This window comes from Oryctolagus cuniculus, chromosome 13 (genome assembly GCF_051225735.1).
Source record: "Oryctolagus cuniculus isolate XC-2025 breed Fujian yellow rabbit chromosome 13, ASM5122573v1, whole genome shotgun sequence".
Taxonomy (NCBI): domain Eukaryota; kingdom Metazoa; phylum Chordata; class Mammalia; order Lagomorpha; family Leporidae; genus Oryctolagus; species Oryctolagus cuniculus.
The window spans coordinates 66,204,472-66,216,633 of record NC_142879.1 but is presented as its reverse complement, the minus strand read 5'-3'; the positions used below and the strand labels follow the sequence as shown (position 1 = coordinate 66,216,633).

The 12,162-nt window shown below is 41.9% G+C and overlaps 1 protein-coding gene across 3 annotated transcripts in view; it reads left to right on the top strand.

The window, feature by feature from the left end:
* Positions 1 to 12,162, top strand: part of SMYD3 (SET and MYND domain containing 3) — a 780,787-nt gene that overhangs the window by 384,262 nt on the left and 384,363 nt on the right. The window contains exon 1 of one of the 3 annotated variants that reach the window (XM_089311679.1): positions 5,162 to 5,205. The exons of the other annotated variants lie outside the window; for them this stretch is intronic. The gene's annotated coding sequence lies outside the window, so the exon portion shown is untranslated. Of the gene's footprint in view, positions 1 to 5,161; positions 5,206 to 12,162 lie in introns of those variants that run through there. 3 annotated transcript variants of the gene reach the window in all.

Below are 12,162 nucleotides of genomic sequence, written 5' to 3'. Positions count from 1 at the left end.
CTAGAGCTGGTGTGGCGTACTGTTCTTAAGTGCTCAAACATGGGAAAGATAGCCCCCTCTCAGAATCCCACACAGATTACCAAAAATAATGAATCTGTGAGTGATAAGAGCCTGACACTCCAGGTCCTTGTCTCACAGACAACAGTTGATGACTTAGGGAGAGAGATCTCTGATGGTGAAAATGACATTTCAGCAGACAAGGTAGCAATGCCTGGTCAGCCACCCCCCAAATACTTGTGGGATAAACTTAGATGACCTCGAGGCAATAACCCACACGAGGTCATCCCATCCAAACCCAGTGAGGATCCCCACATTTGTGGCAGTTCCCAGGCACCCCAGGTTCTCAGGGCAGCTGCTAGACCCCATCCCACCTGCACGTTTGCTGTTAATGTAGGAGTGGATGCAGAATTCAAGCCCTGGATTCCAACACCCATAAATGACCCTGCTATGCTAAAAAAGGCTTCTCAAGAATCAGGTCCCAACTCTCCCTACTTTGAACAGGTGCTCATACAATGGGTAGCGAACCTTCAAATTCATTTTGACTGGGTTACACTGCTCAAAGCATGTTTGTCGAGACCACAGTTCTTACAGTGGAAAGCCTCCTATGAGGAAGAAGCTGAAACCGTGGCGAGGAATAATGCTGCCTATGGAATTGCACTAACCTTTAGATATGACCCTCAGGTGCCTCTATTTGCCATAACCATATCTACCCTCAAGGCCCCCTTAGGAGTTATTTGGCAACAACACGGACCACTTTTTTGGGTGCAGATAGCCTGGAACGAGTGTCATAAAATAGTTAACAAAGTAGATGCCATCCTTATGATGGGACTTAAGATATTACGCCAATAAGATATTTAACACAGAGGCAGACATAGTGGTCCTACCCCTATCACAATTAGAACTGTTGACATTGATGCAGAATAGCATGCTCTTTCAAACGTTAATGATAAATTTCCCAGGACAGGTTGACAATCACCTAACAGCGGACAGGCTACTCCAGACATTACAAACCTTAGAAATAGACTATCCAAAAAATGCTTTCCCTGCTAATCAACCTATACCCATGGCACCGTGTGCGTTTACGGATGCCAGCAAGTCACTGTTTGGAATAGTGATCAAATCCTCAACAGAAAAAGATAAGATCCATGTAGAACCCCACGGGGGATCAGTACAATTGGGAGAAATAAGGGCAATAATCAAGGTTCTGCTCCTTAGCCAGGGCCGGTAAATACATTTTTGGACAGCAAATACTCAGTACAGGTAGCAAAGACGATCCCTTTTGCAGTCTTTAACCTGACTAATAAGCCAATTGACCAGATGTTCACAACACTTAAAGAGCTAACAGAACAGAAAATACCCATGGTATATCTCACACATAAGATCACATACTGGGCTACCTGGCTTTATTTTCCAAGGCAACTTATCTTATCTCTTGCAACACGGCTTCCATTGGACACCTAGAACAAGCCCGTATTCTACACCAAAAATTTCATATGTCAGCAAACAACATAAAATTGCTTTTTCTGGAGCTAACAATGAGCTAATGCAAACACCTAGTGCATTCTTGCAAGAATTGTGCACCCCTCACCCCATTAGGCCCACTGCAACAAGCAGGAGTGAACCCGCGAGGCCTTGCTCCTGATAAGCTCTGGCAAGTGGACATCACCCACATTAACTCCTTTGGTAAACTTAAGTTTGTCCATGTGGTGGTAGATACTTGTTCAAAGGCTATATTTGTAATAGCCCAATCTGGAGAAAAGGCTAATAATGCGATAAAGGCGGTTAAATCAGCCATGCTGGTCCTTGGTGTCCCCTGGACCATAAAGACTGATAAAGGACCAGTGTATACATCACAGGAATTTAATTCCTTCCTGAAATCCTGGAACACACAGTCTGCCACAGGTATCCCATACAACCCACAGGGACAGGCAATCATTGAAAGAACTCATAGGATGATTAAAGATCTCTTACAAAGACAGAAAAGCAATCATTTGCTCCCAGACCCACAGCTTGCTTTGACTGAGGTCCTTTTCACTATCAATTTTCTTACTTTTGATTCCCAAGGGATCAGCCCAGCTCATAAACACTGGGTTCCTTTCCATCCCAGCCCCCAGCCCCTATGGTTAGGTGGAAAGACTTCCTGACAGGAGAATGGAAGGGACCACACCCCCTGCTAACCGAGAGCCAAGGATATGCATGTGTCTTTCCAGAGAAAGCGAAACAGCCCATTTGGGTAACAGCCAGAAACATTAAGCCTGCTACTGACAGCCAACCAGAACCAGCTAAATAAGACTGAGAGTCTGCCTTGTTAGCGGATGCACCTGCCCTATCATCCTACCCTGAGAAACTGCCCATAGCCACATCCGTTACTGGTTTATACCCCACTAGCTCTGGTCAGCCACTCAAATGGCCCACAGGCTGTGTGAGGTCATGCCATTCCTGATTACCATTGTTCCTCATTCCTACCCCTATCTGAGCAAGCACTCCTGTGGTCTCCTGTTTTGAGCACTGGTTAGTCAATGATGGGTAAGATCCCCTGGGGGACAACCTAAGACAGTCACAGCCGCGTAGGGAGACCACGTGGAAATGGGGTCAACAATGGTATGGCCAAGAATCATGCCTTCCGTTGCTCAAAAACAAAAAGGGGCAAATGTGGAGTGAGAAGGTGAGAAGTCATGCCAAGACGGCCGCTGACAACAGAAACTGCCTGGCAACAGGCCGTGATTAGATGGCTTCAGAAACATGACTACAGAGCCTGACTGACAACAGGCCGTGATTGGATGGCTTCAGAAACCACACAACAGAGCCTGACTGGCAGCAGGCTGTGATTGGCTGGTTTCAGAAACTGCCTGGCAACAGAGCCTGACTGGCAACAGGCTGTGATTGGATGGCTTTGGAAACTGCCTGGCAACAGGCTGTGATTGGTTAGGGCATAGACTGCCTCTTGACCGGATTGGCTGCCTTGGCTATATAAGCAGCTGTAGCAACTGAAATAAGTCTGCAGGCTGCTTGCCTCAGGCCTGCTTTCACCTGACTCCCGGGGTCTGTGTGGTGGCTCTGCCCCTCTTGCCCCCATCATGCTGCTCCTCTCAGGAATGAATCCACAGCAACACTCCGGGTGTCTTCTTAAACTCACTCTGCCTCCCCCTCACTGTTTACAAGCTTTACTGTATTTTTTTTATAAGATTTTATTTATTTGAGAGAGTTACAGAGAGAGGGAGAGACAGAAAGATCTTCCATCTGTTGGTTTAGTCCCCAGATGGCCACAATGGCTGGAGCTGAGCTGGGTTGGACTTGAGCTGATCTAAAGCTAGGAGCCAGGAGATTCTTCTAGGCCTCCCACATGGGGGCAGGGGCCTAAGCACTTGGGCCATCTTCTGCTGCTTTCCCAGGCCATAAGCAGGGAGCTAGATCAGAAGTGGAGTAGCCTGGAATCAAACTGGCACCCGTATGGAATGCTTGTACTGCAAATAGAGGCTTAGCATACTATGCCACAGCGCGGGCCCCTGCTGGCTGTACTCTTAAGGTAACTGCAATGCTAGATACAGTTCTTTGGCATCATTTTTTTGATGCAGTTGCATTTGCATTTGTGACTTGGGATGGGTTTGTATTATTTTCTTACTACCTACCTGAGAACAGTGGGTCAAGCTGTCAAGTGTCCTAGGCTGGTTATGTGCCACAGGAATTCTTGCCATGGCATTATCCTGATGGCACACTTATGACAGATGCATCATCACCTTACATAGTAGGAAGCAAAAAGCTGATTCCAAGAAGTTGTTGAGGGGCTGGAATGGAAATTGTATGTTCCATTTCAGATGTCACTAGGTCCCATTTCCCCTTTTTTTAAACCTAGAAACCTTTTATTTAAGGTATATAAACTTCTTGCATTTCATATATACAAATATAGGAGCATAGAGATTCTTCCCACTGTACCCATCCTCCTACCTTTACTCCCAACCTTCTTCCCCCTTCCTCTCGTATTCCCATTCTTATTTTTTTACTAAGATCTATTTTTCAATTAACTTTATAAACATAAGGTTAACCCTACGCTAAGTAAAGAGTTCAACAAATAATATGAAAAAGAAAAAACTGTTCCTCAACAGTCGAGACAAGGGCTGTTCAAAGTCATCACATCTCAAAGTGTCAATTTCACTCCTGTGGATTACCTTTTAGGTACTCTATTAGTTACCATAGATCAGGAAAAACATGGTATTTGTCTTTTTGAGACTGGCTTATTTCACTAAGTATAATGTTTTCCAGTTACATCCTTTTTTTTTTTTTTTTTTTGCAAATGTAGGCCCCAGTTTTATTTCATAAGGCTTTTGTAGCATGCCATGCATGGTGCTTGTTGGATAGCAGGCCTGTGTGCCTCTAAGGCTTTTCTCCACCTTTTCTTTTTCTTTCCATTTTTCCTCCACTCTGTGGCCTTTTTACCTCTAAATCATGGTGTGAAATTATAACCAGAGAGCACATCGTGATTCACATTACTTGCAACATGTAACAAGGGCATATTCTTCATGGGGGACTGTTCTCCAGCTTTTTGCTCCTGCTTCTCACACTAGATGAGGGCTGCTCCCCTGCCTGTATACCTGCAGCTCATGACATGAATCCTCTGAGGTATGGCCTTTCTCCAGCAATAAATCACCGAAGCTGTTGCTATTTATGAAAGCCAGCCTTTCTTCGGGTTGGGAAATTAAGAGAGCGTGGTCTCCTCCCTTCCCTTAGGGTTTGCTGAGGCAGAGTTTGTTCATGGTGAAAAATGTGCCATTCAGCTCCAGCTTAACCTGATCAGGGAACATACAGAATCAGATGGAAGCAAAATGAAATACTGTGACTATACCGGGTGCTTCTGTCACCAAGGCAAAGAGGTGAGGGGAAATCTAATTATTCTTGAACAGATTGCCCTCTGCCAAGCTCTGTCATGCCTGCGTGCACATTAACAAGGGGATGGCCTGTGTCTGACTCCAGAAGCCTCGCAGAGCTGACTTCAGGCCCCTTTGTTTGCTTCAAACCTTGGATGGCGCAGAGCACTGGCAAGCTTCACTCACTCAGCAACAGTTTGGAGGGTCTTTGCAGTTTTACACAGCTGCTTTCCCTTCCCTCTGTGATCCCTAACTCTTTCCTCCTCCTCCTCTCAGCGTTCCTTGTGCTGTCTTGCTAATTACAGGTTAAGTATATGTCGGTGGCTCTGGCAGGCATAGAAAGGTAGGCTATGTTATTTAAATTCCTCAGACCCTTCACCTCCTTTCTAAGTTCTGGCTTTCTAGTCTGGTTCTACACACCCCTGCTGCTCTTTTAGTTCCTTTGTTCTGTCTTCAAAACCCACCCTCAGACTTGGTCTTCAGCCAGTCATTCAGGCCTTCAAGTCTGTTCCCTGTCTCTCTTCCTCAATTGCTGAAGGAAAGGTTTTACCCCTTGTTTAAAAGGATGATGCTTTGAGGGATAGAATCAGGTGTGTTTGAAGGGTTTTGTTTTTGAACAAGGGTCTCTTTCTCAAGCCATTGACATTTCCTTGTGTGTGCAGTTCTTAGCTCTTCTGAGATCACACTCCAAGCGTTTTCCTTCTTTTTGGTCCATTTACACTCCTGCAGCTTGAGTCTTGTCTTTTCAGATTTTCCCAGCACCAGACCTATCGGGAAGTTTTGGTCTTAAGGACAGGTGAAAGTGTGAGGTAATATAAGCAGTTTTACTACCTGTATTCTTATAAAAAGTTCCTGTTTCCTCACTCCCCTCTTCCTCTGGCGTGGTGCATCCTCAGCCCTGTGTGGTTTTTTTTTATCACAGTACTTGGCATGCTATGTTGTAATGTCCCTTCTCTTGTTGTTGCCAGACATGTGAGCTCCCCAACTCCAGGGACACCCTCTACCTTTGATCAGCACACTGTAGATATTTAAAAAATACAGATTAGTAAATAATAATTGAGTGTGGTTTGAGAGTGGTTTAATAGCATAAGGATCAAATATGAGCTTTGGTGTCAGACCTGGAATAAAATTCACGCCTATACTTCTTAATAGAAATATGACTCTTTAACTTTTCTGAGACTCAGCTCTTGATCTGTATCAGGTTTGATCATATATTGACTAGTGAGCTAATAGCCATTAACGTGTTCTGATCACTCAAGTGCATGCCAGGCATTGTACTTAGCAATCTGCATGAATTTGTTTCATTTAACTCTCACCATGTTTCAGATGAATATTGTTTTTATTACTTTTTATCACATCACAAAGTCAATTTAAGAAATTTAAGCTGCTCACTAAAGGTTACACAACTAGGAAGTAGACTGAGTTAGCATTCTGTCATCTGATTCCAGAGTCCTTGCTCTTAAGATTATGAATTCTGGGGCAGGTGTTGGCTCATTGGTTATGTCAGTGCTTGGATGCCTCCATCCCATTTCGGAGTTCATTAATAAAAAAACTGGATTGGACATGGAATAGCCAAAACTGTAACCATCACTCTGTCACAGAGGCTTAACCCACTGCGCCAAACACCAGCTCCCCTCATCGTATTTTTATTATTATTATTTTTATTTATTTATTTATTTATTTTGACAGGCAGAGTGGACAGTGAGAGAGAGAGACAGAGAGAAAGGTCTTCCTTTGCCGTTGGTTCACCCTCCAATGGCCGCCGTGGCCGGCGCGCCGTGCTGATCCAATGGCAGGAGCCAGGAGCCAGGTGCTTTTCCTGGTCTCCCATGGGGTGCAGGGCCCAAGCACCTGGGCCATCCTCCACTGCACTCCCTGGCCACAGCAGAGAGCTGGCCTGGAAGAGGGGCAACTGGGACAGAATCCGGCGCCCCGACTGGGACTAGAACACGGTGTGCCGGCGCCGCAAGGTGGAGGATTAGCCTAGTGAGCCGCGGCGCCGGCCCCCTCATCGTATTTTTAAGAAGCAGTTGCTCCTCCTCTAGTGAGATCCATTAAGTTGGTGGCAGACTCAATCTCCTGGAAGGCTGTTTATGGTACTTAAAATGACTCATCTCCAAGGTTCTGTATGTTCTTAAGTGATACTTAAGACAAGTGTCTGGCAACTTTCTGGAAGTTCTTTGCTATCCAGGACACTTGTTTAATGCTTCCAGAGTTAACTGTGCATTTACATTGCAGAGGGAATTCTTTGTTTCCCAGTCTTCAGTGAAGTGGAAACATAGTGTTTTGTATCTTTCTATAAAAGTCAGCAGTTTTCCAAAGGTCTTGCTTATGAAAGTTATTAGTTATGCAAAGTGGGCCTTTATGGATATTCCATGAAATGATTCCAATTAAAAGGCAGTGGTTAGATTGCCAGTCAGTGTCAGGTAATTAAATTATGATATGCTCCTGTCATTAACAAGGACTCTGATGTGGGAGGGGGGGAGATAAACAAAGATTCTTGAAATTTGTTGATAGGGAGAGTATATTACTTTGTGCATTCTCGTATAATTAGGAAAATAAAACAGCTTCGCATTATGTATTGGAAATAGAGAAGACTTATTACTTTCTCCTAGGGTATAATTAATCAATTTCAGCTGTGGTGTTTCAGATGTTATGGTAAAGTAGAATTTCATTAAAAACTGTAGTTCAGTAATAATGGGCCAGTCATACTGATACTATTTCAAACATAAAAATGAGCTTCAGATATCAAAAGCATATTCTTTCCTTAGTGTTGCCCCAAGAAGAAGTTGAATTGAGAAAGGGCTACATTGGAATTTTGAGGCTGGTTTCAACTCATATTTTTGTAGTGATTGAAGGAAGACAGTTTAGTTCCTTGACTTGTGCATTGGAGAGTGCCAAGGACTTCTTTCACTGATACTCTGGCCAGTGCATGGATCCTCTCGTCTCAGCTCCACAGGGAGGCTGTCGATCCAGCCAAGGAGAGCCTTGCTGGGCTGCAGTAAGTCGCTTATAAATACAGACAGGGATTGGAAAGGAAACTGCTTTTCTTCTAGCTGTAGTTATAAATCTTACCAGGAGCTTGTAGAAGCTGTGTGTTAACCAGGACGCTGCTCCATGAGGAAGTAAATTCCCTGACTGGCAAGTGTAAGACTTTGGGAAAGATAACTTTTCTGCATTCATTCCAGTTTTCAGTACCTTGATCTGGTGGCCTTCTGTGGGGTTATGTGGTTATCTGCACCCCCAGACATGTGCATCAGTGATGGTGACTTAACCCTGGGGGAGCCGGAAGCACAGGGGCTGGGGAAAGGTCTTAGGAGATCCCAAGCATCACTAAGCACAATCTCAAGAATTCAGACTTACGTAATTTGATATTTATGATGATTCATATAGTGCTGCTTTGACTTTTGCAGTTTGTATTATAAAGGAATCTTATTCAGGATACCACTGAAAGCTCAAGAATGCAAGGAGAATGTTTAAACTTATTATGAAAGGCTCTTATTTTGAAGCCTTTTGTATTTCTTGCAATAATATATGGCTAACAAATCATCCCTTTCCTTTAAACAGATCCAGAGACTCTCTGCTGTTGGTCTGGTTTGAGGATGCTTGTGTGTGTGTGTGTTAAATGAACTACAAATTTATTTCCTTTAAAAGATACACTGATCTAAGCTAGTGTTTTTGCCTGTTAAGCCACATTAGTGAGATTTTGTAGTACCTTGTAGTGACGATTATTTATCATCTTGTGATGATTCCATGTGGGTCTTATACAATTATAGAGGCTTGTTGCACACTCCCTGTAACTTGAACACACTTTCTACTAGGTATTTATCTCCATGAAGAGGCCACCAAAGGTTGGAACCAAGATCGTTAAGCCCCTTTCTTACCTGATCTGTACTCTCATCTTTCCTCTTGATGTTCTGACTAGTTTGTGTTTGTAGATGTCCAGAAACAAGCCATGTACTCAAAACTGAAAGTGGTTTTCTCCTGGTAGCTCACCATCACCTGGGCATGAAGATTTGGTTTCAATACTGGGAAAAATAAAGCTATCCCTCTGATACTAGAAGTAAGGAGTGGGAGTGGAAGAGCTATATAGAGTGTTGAGAGGAGTGATGCCTAATTGTGGCTTTTCTCTTCCAAGCATATCTTTTGTTTAGAAGTGAGTTCTTAGAGAGTAAAGAAGAAGGAAGACTTTGAAAAAAAGAATAGACAAGTGTGTAATTTTTTTTCTGTAGAAGAAATCTAACTTTCTTTCAAAATAAGTTCTGCATTGCTTCTAGCTAAACTATACCTCCACTGAAGTTCAAAGATTTTTAAGAACTGTTAGCTGAATCTAGCAGAGATATTTACTAAATGTAAATTATGAATGTTTTTACTTTGCTTCACAGATTGTGAACCATTTAATAAGTGTATATTTTTAAATAAAAATATTATTTACATTGATTTGCTAGTTCACTTTAAAATTCTGAATACATTCAGGAGGGCTGTGATTATGTGAAGTGCTTACTGCAGTTACTAGCACACTGTACATATTGTGTAAATATAAGATGCTGTGCTTTTGTTAACCACGAGTGTGAAGGAGAGAACTGAGGACAGTAAAGCAAGTGATTACAGAAATGTCTCACCTGGTTAACTTCTCGCTAATGTACAGCAGGCTTCCAGAACACTCCCCTGCTACTGTGTGCTTAAAAATGAAAATTCTTTTGAATATCAACATGAAGAAAACAAAATGGGAGAAATAATCATTTGTTTTGTTGTTAGGCCTTTTTATAGCTGTGGCTTGTCACTGTCTCAAACATGTGTAATTCTAATCCTGGTAGATCTTTTGCAGTTTCCACTGCTGTAGTCTGAATACAGTGACATTTAAGTACAGTGTGGGGGTGCTAGAGATAACACTGATTTCTGAACCAGGATCTTGAGGGCTCGAGTCACTGTTTCTTTACCTATATGTGACCCTAAGAGATACAGTGTCCTATGAACCTTACTAAGGTATTTTTTTTTCTTGAATCACCAGTTTTAAGACAAGTATGGCAGTTGAATGGATAGGCCACTGGAAGCCTTCCTGTTTGGGAAGCAGCTTTGTGCTAACAGTACCTTTGTACTCTCACAAGTTACTTAAGGCAGTAACTACTGATCTTAATGATTGCCTGGATTACTGAGCAAGGTACCTACCTGTCTGGGCTGTTAACACAGCAAACATGATGCGAATTTAAAAAACAGTTAGTTCCTGTGTAGGCAGTTAGCCTAGCAATTAAGTTACCATTTAAGACACCTGTGTCCTATATCAGAGTACTGGGTTCGATGCCTAGCTCCAACTTCCATTTTCAGATTCCTGCCAATACAGACTTTTGTGTAGATAGTAGGTGATGACTCAAGGAATGGCTCCTGGCTACTCCTGTGAAAGACTTCCATTGAGTTCCTGGTCACTGTGGGCAATTGGAGAGTAAATCTGCAAATGGAAGCTCATTCTTTGTCTTTGTCTCTGCCTCTTGAATAAAAAAAAAAGTAATTTTTTCTCAAATGGATTGAATAAAATGATGTGATACTTTATGGTATAAACTGTGTTTTATGTTTTATGTTTTTTGTTTTATGGTATAAACTTAAGTTTATGGTATAAACTTTGCTTGTACCATAAAGTGGGAAAATAATATACTGTGGAAAGGAGTGCTCAAAAAGGATGGTAGCTACATGAGACATTAGTGTTCCCACTTCTCAGTTCTTTGTTGCACAGTTGTAGGAACTGCTAGTGGTATCACTGCCAGTAGTACAAATAACAGCCAATGCTTGATTAAGTTAATAGCGGTAGCTAGAAAATGTGGGAAGTCTTTGTGTTGCATTACATTCTTTCTTAGTCCCACCAAACAGTTGTATAAGATGCATCCCATTGATAATTTTTCAGATGAGGAAACACTTAGAGAAAAGTTTCCTGCTTATAATACTACATGTCCAAAGTAGTACAGCTGCAATTTGAAACCTTACTTATTTTACCAAAGATTTCAACATGTACCTGCTCCTTTTCCCTCATTGGTCATTGCTGTAAAGTATTACTTTCTGTAAATGTACATTCTTCAACCATGCTTTGTAGAAGACATTTTTATGAAATGAAATAATTCATCCATTTTTAATTTTTGTCTTTGATCATCCAGTAAATAATGAAAAGGATATCAGAGCTTAAGGAAAAGGAAAGCTATTTCATTGAATAAGGAGTATGGATGGTTCTTCCATATCTCTGTGAGGATTGACTGTGGGGCATTTAGAAGTCTGGATCAGCTACTGTTTATGTTCCAATAAGATTTTCAGATGATTCTTCCATTAAGTATGTAGCAAAATTCACATTCTTTGGAATATCCACTTGAATAAAATAAAATTGGCGAAATAAACCTATTTTTAAGAGCTTTTATACCCTTCCTCATTTTTAACTATTTAGGATTTTCTCTGTAAATTGGCACATAACAAGAATTTTAAGTATGTACATAGTAATCATAAAATTGGAATTGATCACGTTTGCTTAACAAAAATGGTTCTGATTAAATCACTCTGGTGCTTATGGTATGTGCTTTGATTGTTTTGCTTTTGCTAGACAAGGAAACTTATTAAAGAAGGAGAAATAGAGTACAGAGTAGTATAAATGCCTTTCCCGGAACATAGGGGATTGACAGTTGAGAAATGAAAGTGTTTTAAAGCTCTTAGAACACAGGCTGGAAAACAGCCTCCAAGTATTAAAACAATGAGGTAAACTGGAGTCTAATTCTGTTTTCCTATGTGATTTTGAGCTAATCTGCATTACTCTACTCAGGTCAGCCTCCTGCTTTCATTAAACATGTTCTTTAAAAATTCCTTTGTCCCTTGGGCAAGCAAGATCCTTTATAAACATGAGGTTAAAAGGTTAATTTGAGGTCTTTGGTCTGTAAAGAATTAAATTTTCCAGGAAGCTTAATCAGATATTAATGTAACACCCAATCAGTCCACTTGAACCTGCCCTGAGTTTTGCTATTACTCCTTATTGATTAGAACGGGTTCCTTTTGCTGCTCATGGATTATTTATGGAGCGTCCCCCAGGGTATTAAGGCATTGTGAGGAAAGATAAAAATCTCCTCCTTCAAATGGCTGGGGCTGTGGGCTTAGTGGCTGCTGTGACGGACTGTGAAGGCCATGTCCTCTGGGTCCCTATTGTCTCAGCTGCACTCATCCCTGCAAAGTCCCCGGTTGCTGAGACGAGGTACACAAGGTTTAGATTATGTCCCGCAAACTTGGTGGAACTGAGCACTTTACGAAATATTTTTTTACATGGTTTATCTATGGA